The sequence below is a fragment of the Podarcis liolepis genome (assembly GCF_965112155.1).
Source record: "Podarcis liolepis genome assembly, chromosome: 2".
NCBI classification, from domain to species: domain Eukaryota; kingdom Metazoa; phylum Chordata; class Lepidosauria; order Squamata; family Lacertidae; genus Podarcis; species Podarcis liolepis.
In genome coordinates, this window is record NC_139555.1 from 85,162,123 (window position 1) to 85,176,336 (window position 14,214).

General features: G+C 49.1%; 1 protein-coding gene and 1 long non-coding RNA gene across 4 annotated transcripts in view; one reads left to right on the forward strand and one right to left on the reverse strand.

Moving 5' to 3' along the window:
- Nucleotides 1-14,214, reverse strand: part of PODXL2 (podocalyxin like 2) — a 57,304-nt gene that overhangs the window by 17,842 nt on the left and 25,248 nt on the right. The window lies entirely within an intron of this gene.
- LOC310700261 lies at nucleotides 2,261-13,739 on the forward strand. Its single transcript, XR_014522544.1, has 3 exons — nucleotides 2,261-2,341; nucleotides 3,830-3,876; nucleotides 13,627-13,739. It is a non-coding gene; the product is annotated as an uncharacterized lncRNA (long non-coding RNA).

Below are 14,214 nucleotides of genomic sequence, written 5' to 3' on the forward strand. Positions count from 1 at the left end.
AGGAAACACACTCCTGAAATCTTCTTCTACCTTATATGACACTGCATAGATGTCTGGTTAGCAACCAATTATTCTAGTTGATCTACCATCCTTATTCACCTGAAATTTTCCTTCTGTCTCAAAAGACTTCACCAATTTTCTCTCTCAGCTCCTTCAAGCTGAACTTCCCCAGGCAGCTTTATCCTCTCAGTTTACTTCAAATTGCTTGTCAAAACCCATTTTCCCAGCAAAGCTACACAATGCTTAAAATCTTACATTCCCATGTAGATGGTACATGCAAATTTCATTCACCCACATTAGAAACATTCATTCTTTTCCCCTTGACATTTTTTCTTCTTTGTTCAAAACACTCTCCAGAGTATGAAAAAAAACTCCATTTATGAAGCACAATGTACATTGGTCACCAACCCTTAAAAATGATTCATTGCCAATCATTCACGCTCAACAGGCTGAGTTTCTAAATATAGACATTGATTATTTTGTTTTGTTTTATTCATTTATTACTAACCTTCACCCTACAGTGAAATAAATATTCCATAGTCAGTTTAATTGCACACTGGACACAACTTTTATTGATTATGGTAATAATCCAGGTGGTATAGCTTAGGTCAAGTATCCAGTTTTTGGACAGCTCAACTGCTGGATGATGCATCCCTCCCCAGCCCAGAGGCTGGGGGAATCAGAAGAGAGTTATATAGGCATCAGGGACCCACCCTGGCACAGGCCCCTTGCCCACAACCTGTGCATAATGATAACCCTCACTCAGTCCCATGAGTTTGAGCTGAGTCTTTGGAGAAACCCAACCAAAGATCCCCTATGTGGTTCCTCCATTTGACTATAGATCCTGCCCAAGTCACCTGCCTTTCCAACAAATAAAGTTATGGCAAAAGCTTATACTCAACTTACATAGCTCTACAATGAGGGTGAAAACCTCACTACATGACCACCAGGTTTTGCAAAGAGTAAAGTTCCTGTCAACCAGTGGGCAAAAGAAGAAGCTTTTCACCCCAGCATCCATCCAAAGCCTTGTCACCCATGACTAGCTCCAGCCAGGCAACCCCTTGCAGTGCCCACATTGGCTCCTTCCCCCAATTGCACACATAGAAGAAGCAAGTCCATTGTGAAAGAGTGATGAGTAAGGGGGGTGGGTTGCATTTAATCAACGTACCTAATCCCTGATGCACAGCCAATGTTGATATACTATAAGTTCAGACAGAAGATACAGAGAATCTCAGATGGCACTACATACTCATGGCGAAGGAACTCTGACACCATGGCGAATCCCACAGCATCTCTCTCTCTCTCTCTCTCTCTCTCACACACACACACACACTCCCCTCAGCACTACTTTCCGCATTCCAATTTTATGGAATTTTAGGAGGGTAGGGTTTCTCCCCCAATCAAGTTGAATGCACATAGCCCAAGTGAATAAGAAAAAAGAAGTGATGCAGCCAAACAGCTGCTCAAAGGGCAGCAGGGGGCTTGATTTAGTTTCCCCAACAACAGCTGATCAGCACTATCACTAAGTATCTGACCTGGGCTTAAGTGCACATGTTGCTGGACTGCTGCCATGATGTCCAATTCATATCCCATAATTCTGGGGTGTTGTTGTGTGGCAGTGAATACCACCTCCCTGGATAAAAAGACATGTAACAACAACATCATAATACAAATGCTGCTGACTTGTGTTTATTGTGAATGCAGCTTTAGATACCTTAGAAGAGAATGGTTTCTATTCTGTTGGCTCCTATTTGTGGTCATTTGATCTCTCTAGACTATGTTAATATGCTGTATCTCTGCTGTTCTATTTGCAAACTCTAAACCAGCTTTAGTATCATATTTTGCCTTAAAAGCAGCTCCATTTGCACCAGAATCAAAATGTGTCACGTAAACACAACCTTCCATTTGGGGTGTTTCAACATCTCGTTTAGTGCAAGCTACTGTCTTCACTTCAGTGCTGTTCACATGCCAATACTTCCTTTTCCCCCTCAACGAGCTACACAGCTCACAGGCCCAGCATGTTAGTTTAGTCCTCTGAGCTGGCGGGCACACACACAAGCCTGCTGCTTTATCCAAGGCTGCCCCTGCCAGTCTTCATTCAGATGGCCTACTAACTTCAGATGAAAATCTTAATCCAAACGGTGCTGGCCAGAGCACAGATGCGATTCATGAAGTAACTATCCTAAGTCTGAGCCACAGATCATGAACTGAATATTATATGCTCTCCCTAAGGAAATGATGTACTCTGCTGTTTTAAGGTCCTCAGGATGGACATTGGATAGCTTGCTGGAAAAACCCAAAGCATAACCTGTCCCCAGTGGGAAGGAAAGCCCTGCCTAAGGTAATGCAAAGACAATGATTTAAAGGGTAGGTGAAAGGAGATTTTGCTTGTGTTCCTTTTTGCAACTCGTAATACATTTTATCTTTGAGTGAATGGAGATACTAAAACAAATGCATAAAGGGCAAAACAGGCTACCAGTTATTAGATCAATTAGATCGTAAGAGGAAAATTCACAAGGTACGGCCAGCCATTTCTTGCTTCCTAATCTTCCTTAATAGCTTAAATATAAGAGGCACAAAACAGTGTCCCAATCTAATACCACTAAAGCCAAGAGTTTATTTCTAAAAAAGGGAAAAGCCGGCCATACATATATTACGGCAACCAAGCAGCCACCTGGAACCCACCAAGAAACACTTCAGTGTAAAGTCTGTTCCATACAGGAGCTAAAAGGTGTTCAGAATCTGGTAAAAATGCAAACAACTGATCATAAATTGAAGTATGGAAGTGATTCATGCTGGTAATCTCCTTGCCCAGCATGAGAATTAGGACAAAGGAAGCACTTTTTTTCCACACAGTGCATCATTAATTTATGGAAGTCACTGCGCAAACACATAATGATAGTCCTAGCTTAGATGGCTTTAAAAAGGGATTAGACAAAGTCATGGAGGATAGGCTATTCACGGCTATGAGTCACAATGACTATTGCAATCTTTAGGTTCAGAGGCATACTGATGGTGAGCAACAACAGGAGTGGGTTGGTGCCTTAATGTTCTGCTTTTGGGTTTGTCACTATGGGAAAAGAATACTTAACTGAAAAACCTTTGGTCTGATGCAGCAGTTCTCCTATGTTCAAGCTCCACCTATTTTGTCTGCAGTCGATACAAAGACTGCCCACATGGTAGTGCTAATCTAATAATTATTTTTTCCTAACCACCCATGTATATTTGTGGGTAAGTTTAAAACAAACCAACAACAACAACAACAACCAAGCCATACTTGGAAAAGGGAGGGCCCACTGTCTTACTTTTAAGAGATGCAATCTGGCTGTAACAGATTTATCTGATTAAACAGAGGGAAATTATATTAACTAGCAATTGAATTACTGCTAAGTAGAAGCCATCTTATTTAAAAAAAAAAGTTTCTCTTGCTTTTCCATCAACAGAACATTCATTTCTATTACAACCAGCTTCCAAAATGGTCCATCAACTTCATAAAACAATTCTAAAGTCAGTATGCTTACTTCTTAACACTTATCTGATTATAGGATCAAATAAGTACCGATGTCATTTATACTACACAAATGGAGGAGGAATGAGAGCCATTTCATACATGACACTGCTGACACACAAACTATCTCCATGTGGTGATGGTGTGGGGGCAGAATGTATACTGACACCTGTAAAGTACATCAGAAATATTCATTTTGTGGTAAGCACAATCCAGGAAGGCATGCTTAATTCTTGACACATCTGCTCATAGAATAATGCTGCTTGTGCTGTCCTTCACAATTATTAACGCAAACAACAGTTTGTGTTCCGTTCTTCACAGATTCCTATGTAGGAAAAATGCCACGTGTAAAGAGGCCTTGAAGACAGGTGAGTGGATGATATTGAGGAAACAGAAAGCAATTATCAAAGTTGGAATTTGGCCAGAAAGCTAGTGCTCACACTCTAATCTTGTGTTATGGGATCTGTAATAGCAATGAGTGAGATTACCCACCTCTCATTTAGCAGGACCTCTGGAAGAAGCATCTATGTAATGAAACAAGTGTTCCATCAGCAACTGCAATTTTTGGTCATCAATGAACTTTAACCTTTAAATTGGACCATGCTGGCATAGGGAGAAAGAACCCAGCATAAGAATGATCTATTTAAAATGCCATTGTCCATTTAAACCCAGGGCACAAAAGAAACTACGGACACACACCAGCAGTTCCCAGGCAGAGTGCTGCTCAGCACTAAGCCTCTTAGGTGTTGACTTTACAAGACACTTAATTTCATTAATGCTTGGCTAAAGATGAGATTAAAAGATGTAAATTTGTTGTCAGTCTGTGCACAGAAACCAGATGCTTTCAGTACAAGCTCGAGGGAAGGAGTGTTGCTGAAGGCACCTACCGGATAGTGCTCATGAGAAGTAATACGCTTTTCCTTCTGCTCAGAGCACATGCCCATGTATACATTCAGATAACCTTTTATAAAGAGCAAGTTCAACATTTCCCTTTGGGAATGACATTGATTAGACCAGTGGCTATGTAGAATGTGATCTAAGCTGGATCTACACAGATCTGTAAAAATGCTATTAAAGGCTATTTTAAAAACCATGATATATAGCTCTCAATGCAATTCCCCATGGCCGACAGATCACTGCTCTGTGGCGACCTCTGGTGTCACATTTTTATAATGCATTTTTAACATTATAACCGACCAGTGTAGATTCACCCACAGTCGATTTAATGTTCCTTTAATATATCTGGAACCAAGCAGAGAAAGTGGCTGCAATTAGCAACCAATGGCTTATAAGCACCGTCTCCAAATTCATCTTGTAGATTTCCTGTTCCTGCATTTTTGAGGTATGAACCACATGACATTTCCATTGCCTGGGTGACATTTCAGTTTTTTTCCCTGGAGCTAAAACCTGCTTTTTCCTAACCAGTAGTAACATAGAAAGGTTTTCTAAAATGATTACATGCCACTGTGCCATGCAACATGCATTTGCCATATCATAGTTTGGGGACTACAGTGGTGCCCCGCAAGACGAATGCCTCGCAAGACGGAAAACCCACTAGACAAAAGGGTTTTCCGTTTTTGAGCTGCTTCGCAAGATGTGCTGGTCCCGGGGGTAAGGTACCGTGAGTGTAGCAGAGTCCACATGAAGAGGGGCGAGGTCCGATGCAGAGAGCCGGGCGGGGAACAGGAACGCTGGAACAGAAGGCTGAGCAGGTAACAGGAACGCCGGATGGTCGGGAACAGGAGGCCGAGCAGGGAACAGGAGTACCGGATAGTCAGGAACAGGAAGCCGAGCAGGGGATCAAGAACACAGGAAGGTCCGTAGCCAACAACGACGTTGCTCCCGCAACCTGGGGCCGGCCTGACTGGGCTTTTATCCTCTTCCAAGGTCAGGGGCGGTCCCGACCCCCAGGGGCCCCGCCTCCTCTGGCCTTAAGGCGAGCACTCCTCCTGGGGGCAACCAGTTCCCTTCGCCTCTCTGCCCTAAGCCTCTGCAGATCAGGAGAGGCCGAAGGGTTACTGGGCCCTGGAGGAGGCTCACCTGTGGCCACTGAGTCATCAAGCCCCTCTGGGGCCAGAAGGGCTTCACCTGGGGCCAGCTCCTGATGCACTGCCACAGGTGCAGGCTCCTCAGCATCTAGGCCTTGCCCCAGTTCAGCCGGCCCTGGAGGCGGGGACTCCTGTGCAGGCTGGGATTCCTCTGTTTCATCCTCCGAATCGGAATCCCAGGCCATCACACCATCCCCCCTCCCAGGCCCCCCCCTCAACCGAGGGTCCGGACCCGGCTTGCCGGGGTACGTCGCATGGAACTCTCGGAGGCAGGCAGGTGCGTGGACGTTGGCCGCTGGTTCCCAGGAACGGTCCTCCGGTCCGTATCCCTTCCAGTCAATGAGATACTGCAGCTTTCCCCTGCGGTATCGGGAGTCCAGGATGCGTTCCACCTCGTACTCAGGCTCTCCCCGAACCAACACTGGCTGCGGTCGGGGACGGTTCGGGTGGAACTCGTCGGGTGGGGCCACCGGACTCAAAAGGGACCTGTGGAAGACCGGGTGAACCTTCAGGGTTGCGGGTAACCGGAGACGGAATGCCACAGGAGAGATTTGATCCACGATAGGGAACGGGCCGGTGAAGCGGGCGTCCAACTTCCGCGAAGGTCGAGAGGGGTGGAGATGGCGAGTGGAGAGCCAAACCAGGTCACCGACGCGAAGTTCCGGCCCCACCTGGCGGTGGCGGTCGGCCTGGGCTTTGTACGCTTCCTTGGCCTGGTGCAGTTGCTCCACCAAAAGCTGTTGCTGGGACTGGAGTTCTTGAAGCCACTCCGTCACTGCCGGGACCGCGGATGCCGGCAGCACCTCTGGAAACAGCCGTGGATGATAACCATAACTGGCCTGGAACGGGGTTTGCTGGGTGGACGCATTCACCGCGTTGTTATAGGCGAACTCTGCCAATGCCAGGTGGTCGACCCAGTCATCCTGCTGGTAGCTGCAGTAACACCGGAGGTACTGCTCCAGCACCGCGTTCGCCCGTTCCGTCTGGCCATCGGTCTGTGGGTGGTAGGCTGACGAGAGGCAGACCTCTGTCCCGAGGGTCTGGTGTAATGCTCGCCAGAACCGGGATGTGAACTGAACTCCCCGGTCGGACACCACGCGCTCAGGTAGTCCATGCAGGCGGAAGACATGCTGAAGGTACAGCTGAGCAGTTTCCTTGGCTGTGGGTACAGATGGACAGGGAGCGCAGTGTACCATCTTGGTGAAATGGTCGGAGAAAACCAGAAGGCAGGTACAGCCACGAGACGAGGGTAAGTCCACTACAAAGTCCAACGAAACCGTGTGCCAAGGGCGCGGTGGAACTGGCAATGGCTGAAGTAGGCCGGGGGGTCGCCCGGTAGGACCCTTGGCGCGACGACAGACATCGCAACCAGCAACGTAGCGAGCCACGTCAGCCTTCAGGCGGGGCCACCAAAATTCACGACTGACCAGATGGGTGGTCCGATACCGTCCAAAGTGCCCCGCTGCTGGGGCATCATGGGCCATCCGGAGAACCTCCAGCCGTAGTGGCCCTGGCGGGATGTACAGCCGACCGTGGTGCAGCAGAAGGCCCTGATGCAGGACCAGCCCCGGATACTGTGGGCTGGACCCTTCAGCCAGCTCCCGGAGACGATCCTGGGCCCAAGCGTCGACCCGCTGCTGTTCCCGCACCCGAACCTGCAGTGGCTGCGCCTCCTGGGTGGCTAGGAATGCAGCCGGAGGTAGGATCGTGGTGGGTTCTGATTGCTGTACCGTGTCTGCGTTGTCTTCAGGTTTCCGGGACAGGGCATCCGCCTTCTGATTCTGAGAGCTAGGGATGTAGCGGATCCGAAACTGGAACCGGGAAAAGAACAACGCCCACCGGATCTGTCTTTGGTTCAGCTTGCGGGTGGTCTGGAGGTACTCCAGGTTCCGGTGGTCGGTTCTCACCTCCACCGGATGTCGTGCCCCCTCAAGATGATGGCGCCAGACCTCAAAGGCTACCTTGATGGCCAGTAGTTCCCGCTCCCACACAGTATAGTTACGCTCCGCTGGTAGGAGCTGGCGGGAATAGAAGGCACAGGGTAAGAGTGGTGCTTCAGGACCAATCTGTTGAGACAAGACGGCACCGAGAGCCGTACTGGAGGCGTCGGTCTCCACCACAAAGGGTCGAGAGGGGTCAGGATGTTGTAAGATTGGTGCCCTCTGGAAACAGGCCTTCAACCCCTGAAACACCTCCTCTGCCTCCTTGTCCCAGGAAAACGGCGTCTTTGGGCGCAGTAGCCGGGTCAACGGGGTGGTGCGATGAGCATAATCAGCGATGAAGGTCCGGTAGTAATTGGCGAACCCCAGGAAACGTTGTAGGTCCTTGCGGTTCCGGGGTGCCGCCCATTCTTGAACCGCTGTCACCTTCCCCGGGTCCATTTGCACCCCATCCGGAGAGAGCCGGTGACCAAGGAAGTCCACAGTCCGCTGATGGAACTCGCACTTGCTGAGCTTTGCGTACAAACGGTGCTCACGCAAGCGTTGCAGCACGGTCCGGACATGTCCCTCATGGCGAGCCGGGTCACGGGAGTAAATCAGTATGTCATCCAAATACACCACCACGTACTTGTCCAACAAGTCCTGAAACACGTGGTTGATGTAGCGTTGGAACACAGCAGGCGCGTTGCACAAACCGAACGGCATAACCAAATATTCGAACTGCCCGTACCGGGTCCCAAACGCTGTCTTCCACTCATCCCCGGCTCGGATCCGAATCAAGTTGTAGGCCCCCCGGAGGTCCAGCTTGGTGAACACCTGTGCCCCTTGCACCCGCTCCAGCAGCTCCGAGATAAGGGGCAAGGGGTACCGATCTGGGACGGTAATTTTGTTCAGGGCTCGGTAATCATGGCAAGGGCGGAGTTCCCCACATTTCTTCTTAACGAAAAGCACTGGTGCCGCGGTAGGCGAGGTGGAAGGCCTAATGAAACCACGCTCCAGGTTCTTGCGCAAGAAGTCCTGTAAAGCCTCGCGCTCTGGCTCTGTTAGAGAATATAAGCGACTCACTGGTAAAGGCGCTCCGGGTTGGAGGTCTATGCCGCAGTCAAAAGGCCGATGCGGCGGCAGCTGGTCTGCCCCCCGTTCCTCGAACACGTCCTGGTAGTCCTGATACACGGCTGGGAGCGTGGGTGCTGCCTCCTCTGAGGGCGCGGCCGCCAGCGTCCCGGATTGAGCATGGGAACATGGGTCTGGGAAGTGCACGGTCCGTTTGACCCAGTCAATCTGAACGTTGTGGGCTTCCAGCCAGTCCATCCCGAGCACCAGGGGGAAGCGAGGCATAGAGGCAATGTCCAAAGTTCGCAACTCCCGGTGCTGCTGGAAACACAGGACCAGGGGCTGGGTCTCCTGAGTTACGGCACCTGAACACAGAAGTCGTCCGTCAATCGCTTCCACCTGGACCGGTACTGGCTTGTTCCGAAGTGGCACCTGATGATGGGCGGCAAAAGCAGCGTCCATATAGGAGCGGGTTGCCCCTGAATCTACCAAAGCATAGGTGTGGATCCAGGGCCCACCTGGAGGGTATAAACGTACCGAAACCATAAGATGTTGCAAGTCCATTGGTGCAGGCCCATTCTGCGCGGTTTGGGACCCCCGGTAGCTAGGGCCATCAGCTACTGGGGTTGGCGGTTTTCCCTGCGGCTGGCGTTTCTCAGGGCAAGACCGAGCGAAGTGTCCACTTCCGCCACAGTAAAGACAGAGATTTCCCTCCCGACGCCGCGCCTTCTCTGCGGGGGAAAGGCGTGGCCGCACTGCCCCGAGCTGCATAGGTTCCTCCGTTAAATCAGGTGTGACCGTGGGGCTGCCGGAAAAAGCTGGTGCCGTGAACTGGAAGTGTCGGCGACCCCGGGCCTGACGACGATCCTCCAACCGGTCGTCTATTTGTAGACTCCGTTGAATGAGAGTGTCTAGCGTGGTGGGGCGTTCCATTGTGGCCAACTGATCCAGTACCTCGTCCGAAAGCCCTTTGAGATACTGGTCCCGCAGTGCCGAATCATTCCAGGTCAAGTCCTGTGCCAATAGCCGAAACTCCGTGGTATATGCGGCCACCGTGGACTTGCCCTGTTCCAAACGCCGAATCGCCCGGTTGGCTTGACTCCCTTTCTGGGGGTTGCCGAACGCGGCCTCCAAACGATTGCAAAACCCCGTATAGTCTGCCAGCAAGGGGGAGTCTTGCCTGAGTAGCGGCAACGCCCACTTGGCCGCCTGGTCCTTTAACAAACTAATCAAAAAGTGCACCTTGGTGCGGTCGTCAGGAAAGTTCCGGGCTCGCCCCTGAATATACAGCTTGGCCTGGGCCAGGAACATGGGAAAGCTGGCCGGGGCTCCATCAAATTTCTCAGGCAAAGCCACTGGGTACTTGCCAGGCGCCGGGGCGTCGGCCCCAGGAGCCGGTAGGGCTTCCAAGCGTTGCTGAAGTGCCACAACCGCGTCACTGAGCTGCTGCACGGTGTGAGTCAAGGCCTGGTTCTCCTGGGCCAAAGTCACCAGCGCAGCCGCCTGGTCAGCCATGGCTTCTGGCTCTTCCCGAACGCACCCCTACGAAGGGGGAGTGCGGGTGTGGCGGGAGCAAACTGTGCTGGTCCCGGGGGTAAGGTACCGTGAGTGTAGCAGAGTCCACATGAAGAGGGGCGAGGTCCGATGCAGAGAGCCGGGCGGGGAACAGGAACGCTGGAACAGAAGGCTGAGCAGGTAACAGGAACGCCGGATGGTCGGGAACAGGAGGCCGAGCAGGGAACAGGAGTACCGGATAGTCAGGAACAGGAAGCCGAGCAGGGGATCAAGAACACAGGAAGGTCCGTAGCCAACAACGACGTTGCTCCCGCAACCTGGGGCCGGCCTGACTGGGCTTTTATCCTCTTCCAAGGTCAGGGGCGGTCCCGACCCCCAGGGGCCCCGCCTCCTCTGGCCTTAAGGCGAGCACTCCTCCTGGGGGCAACCAGTTCCCTTCGCCTCTCTGCCCTAAGCCTCTGCAGATCAGGAGAGGCCGAAGGGTTACTGGGCCCTGGAGGAGGCTCACCTGTGGCCACTGAGTCATCAAGCCCCTCTGGGGCCAGAAGGGCTTCACCTGGGGCCAGCTCCTGATGCACTGCCACAGGTGCAGGCTCCTCAGCATCTAGGCCTTGCCCCAGTTCAGCCGGCCCTGGAGGCGGGGACTCCTGTGCAGGCTGGGATTCCTCTGTTTCATCCTCCGAATCGGAATCCCAGGCCATCACACAAGACGATTTTCCCTATGGGCTTGCTTTGCAAGACGAAAACGTCTTGCAAGTGTTCCGATTTTTTTCGCTCCCCCCCCCCTTTTCTAAGCCGCTAAGCCGCTAATAGCCTTTTAGCCGCTAAGCCTTTAATAGCCGCTAAACTGCTAATAGCGCTAATCCGCTAATAGGGTTGCTTCGCAAGACGAAAAAACCGCTAGACGAAGAGACTTGTGGAACGGATTAATTTCGTCTTGCGAGGCACCACTGTATGCCATTTCCCTCTGTCTCTTAGCTCCTCTTCTGTGCTGCTCCCCAAACCTCACCCACCAAACCTCACCCCTCCTTGCTTCATTTCTTTTTCATTGTTGCTGCTGTTCCTTTCTGGGTGAACATTTCTCTCCTTTCTCTTCTTTCTGGGTGGATTAACCTGAGAGGAAACCCCCTTACACTCAGTGGGGCTTACTTATGAGGAAGAGGCGACCCAGAGTGAGGGGTACAGGCAGGAAGCAACACATTTACCTGAGAAGTCCCTTTGCACCCAACTGGGTTTACTGCTGAGTAGAAGTGCCTGAAACTGCGTTTGTTAGTTTAGTTAGTCAGTAAGCAACACAGGCTGGATTTTCCTTTATTCACTGAGTGGGGGCTGTTGTGAGACACTCTTCCTTTCAAAACACACAATGTGCTATTCCTCTGTCTATGTATGCGCTAAGAGCCATGGAGAGCTATAACGAACAAAAATTGGAAAATGACAATTTTCAGTAGCATTCTGGAAGAGCCCTTTGAAACACAAGCCTCTCCCACCAATTTTAGTTCATGACTAGTGGCACTGCAGGGGTGGTTTTGCTGGGAGAAGTGTTGCTCTGTGCCCTCATATCCTTAGGTCATTTGGGGGGGGGGACAACAATCATTTTTTGTTTAGTACTTCCTAAAAGAACTGTCATGCGGTGTGTTGGAAAAACACCAGTTTATTGCTACAACACTGGCATATAGGCGGTGCTTAAAAACCTGTTTTGCTCTGCTTATGGAAGTCATTGTTACAAATTTCTGATTTAGAACCACTTATCATAATTCATTGCAAGATAATAAGCAGCAGGGTTTCTAATTAATTTTTAAACAGAAATCAGCACTCAACCTGTTGAATAATTCAGTATGTTGTACAAACTAAGTAAATTAAATGCTATAAAGACATTGAGTTGGTTTAGGGGACATGTTTCCAGTCCTCCAAATCCTGGTGTAGACTGTACAGTAGAGGATCAAGAGCAAGACCTTTGCTAACATGCTCCCCTCACACTCCTCACGGGACCAGTTTAATGAACATTTGATCCTCCCATAGTTTGTGTGAGCCCTCCAGACTTGGGCTATAAATCACAGTTTGTTTGACCGGTTGGTTTGGTTTAGGGGCTTCCTGATAAAAGAATAACTTGTGTGTGTGTGTGTGTTTAAGTGATCATGTAAGGGAAACTGTGAAATAAGCATGTTGGGACTGGATATGTGATATCTGAAGCATCCAGGTGTGTGTGGATGTATAGGCATTTGGAAGAATGCAGCCCTTAACAAATGCTTCACAGTTAGAAAATAAAATGGGTATAGGTAGGAAATAATGCCCAAAATGGAGCACAATCGTGCAAGTATTTATGTACAAGTGGAAATGGAAAGCATGTACCTAAGCAGTCCAAGTCTATTCAAAGCACATAAAGTTCTATTCAGTTTTCTACATGTATTTTTAGTAATACACATATTTTTCAGGTACTGGGTTAGCATGCATGGCAAGAACTTGTCAAAATACTATGACAGTTGCACGGAACACCAGAACAGGGGAGCTTTTTGTGGCGTTGCACATAAGAAGAATCACAATTAAACTGCCCAAAGCTCCAACACCAGCACTGTCTAAATATCGTGACAGGAAACCTTTCTATCCCATTAGTAAATATGTAATACTAAATTAAAATACAGGGGAGATAACAAACATCTTGATAAATGCTGTATTTCACAGCTCATGATTCCTTACAGTTATGCCAGAACCTCCCTGCCCTCGCCGCTCTCTCTCTTACAGGCAGGTGTCTATAGAAAGAGACAACTTGAAAGGATATAGTGTTCTACTAACAGACGAAACTCAAACTAGGCTGGTATCCACTGAGAGAAAAATGAAAGCACAGAAGGCAGTAGGGGTGACAATAAAGGATGAAGGTCAACTTCTTGCATTGTACTTAAAAAGCAATGCCTGAAAATCAGGTCAAGATTGCACAAGATAATCTCATGAGCTTTGCAGAAAAACCAAATACGCTCACACCCTTTTTCACCTCATATCTCACTCAGCAGGCATATCAAAAGCACACTCTTAAAATGGTGGGTTGTGGGGGGGGGTTTTGGCAAAGGATATCTTTTGAAAAATGAGGCTTCGAGGAAAGGCAATATTTCTATAAAACACTGGGAGTGGAGAGAGGAGGATTAAGATTTTAGCAACTATTTCTGCCAAGTCCTAACGCAGCAGCAGCTTCCATGCATTAGTTATATCACTACGGTGTTATACTTGTACATAATATTGGTGGCAGACCTGCAGAATGTACAGGGCTTATTTAACAAGAAACTCCTGTTCAGAAGCTGTCCCACAGGTCCTCCTGAACTATCCAGCTTGCATGGCCATGATCAGGAGCCTCATCAGCTCTACTCTTCCCACAACCTTCTAATCCCAAGGAGGCATCTGTTCCCTCATCCCAAACCTACCCAACTCAACCTACATGTTTCCCCACCGTGGAGGCTTACTGTAAAATGGCCACAATTCACTCTTCATTTACATAGTATCATTGCCAAATTGTTGTTCACCTGTGTCTTCCATATGCTACTTCTATCTCTCTCTCTCTTTTTTTTTACCACAGAAAACCTTCTGGTAAAGAATGGAACAGGAGCACAATATCCACAGCTGATTGCTAATCTTCAGTCTTTTCCAAGAGGCATAGTTTTTACACATGCAGTAATACCTTTGGCAGCAAATCTACTGATATTTGGGTGCTCCTTCTCTAGTTCCTTTCTGGTTAGCACCATTTTATCAATATTTTAAAATTTGTGATTTTTATTATTTATTAGCACTAGCTATTAATGCACTAATTGTAAAAGTGATTTTGGAAACACTTTGCTGCCACCATTTCAGCCATTTCTGAGCTTCAGATCTGTATCATAGCATGATACTTACACCCACACCTCTATACCTCCCAAAGTGTGGAAAATCAATGGAAATTCTCCTTGTAGCTAACAGTGGAAGAGCAATTATTAGAAAGTCCTGGAATATGCCTGCCTGGAAGCACCCATGAGAGGATTCCATCTCATGGGACTCTTAAGCTTTGCACACACAACTCAATGGAAACAGATATGAAGTTAAAATGAATCCCATCTTTCTTCAGCCCAAATCACATCAATTTGAGAGAACAGAGGTCTTCCCAACAACATACAAAGGGGGGGGGGGAGGG